Genomic DNA, 843 nt, shown 5'->3' with positions numbered 1-843 from the left:
ATAGATTGCCCATGGAGGAATAGTTATAAAAAAATCCTCTTTATGCTTTTCTACATATTTGTTGCATCCCCCCCCCCCCCAACACACACACACATTTTGGTTCACTTAATATCTATTTTTGCACAGTATGTTCTACAAGTATATCACATGGTTAGAAACACCCAATTATTTTTACTGGGGATGTAAAGTTATCTACTTGGGGGTAAGGATTAACTTTTGAATATTTTTGGTAGTGCAGACCTCTGCTTTGGTGACAAAATGTGCATATTTTTTTCCATTTTCAGATGGATAAGAAGCAAAAAGACTATTGAGGATTTGTGGTTCTCCCCCACCCCTGTCTTGAATAGGTTATATCTCTGCACATAGCCAGTGCTATTGTTTAAAATGTGGAAAGAAGCTTGGTGAGAAGGTGCTCATATAATGCACAAGCAGAATGACCTGCTAACATCAGTTCCCTGCCTTACTTTACTTGATTTGAAGATATATATTTAGAAAAAACAAAAATCTATGTATTGATTACTGACTTGAAGAAAATTATGAAATAAGTTGAAATTGTATTGAGTCAAACTGTTTTATAGAATGTATGTTCAGGCCAGGATTTTGGGAGGGATTGAGGGGGTCACTTGTAGTGGAAAATGGCTCACTGCACTTCTATCGTGTACTTCAGAATACTGAATTATTTTACTCTTATATTATACTAGTGGCTTATGTAAGTAATGTGTAAAGTATTCAACACTGAATATGAAGTAAACAAATCTTAATGATGGAAGTGGCCTATACCTTCTCTTCTCTCTGTCTGTTCATCTCTACATGTGTGTGTTGTATAAACAGGATGGGTATAAG

At 35.5% G+C, this 843-nt stretch overlaps 1 protein-coding gene across 1 annotated transcript in view; it reads left to right on the top strand.

Annotated features, from left to right (window-relative positions):
- LOC119590687 (protein lin-52 homolog) overlaps positions 1 to 843 on the top strand; it is a 23,592-nt gene that overhangs the window by 3,383 nt on the left and 19,366 nt on the right. The window lies entirely within an intron of this gene.

This window comes from Penaeus monodon, chromosome 27 (genome assembly GCF_015228065.2).
Source record: "Penaeus monodon isolate SGIC_2016 chromosome 27, NSTDA_Pmon_1, whole genome shotgun sequence".
NCBI lineage: Eukaryota > Metazoa > Arthropoda > Malacostraca > Decapoda > Penaeidae > Penaeus > Penaeus monodon.
Note: the sequence above shows the minus strand (reverse complement) of the source record. Positions and strands in the feature narration are given on the sequence as shown.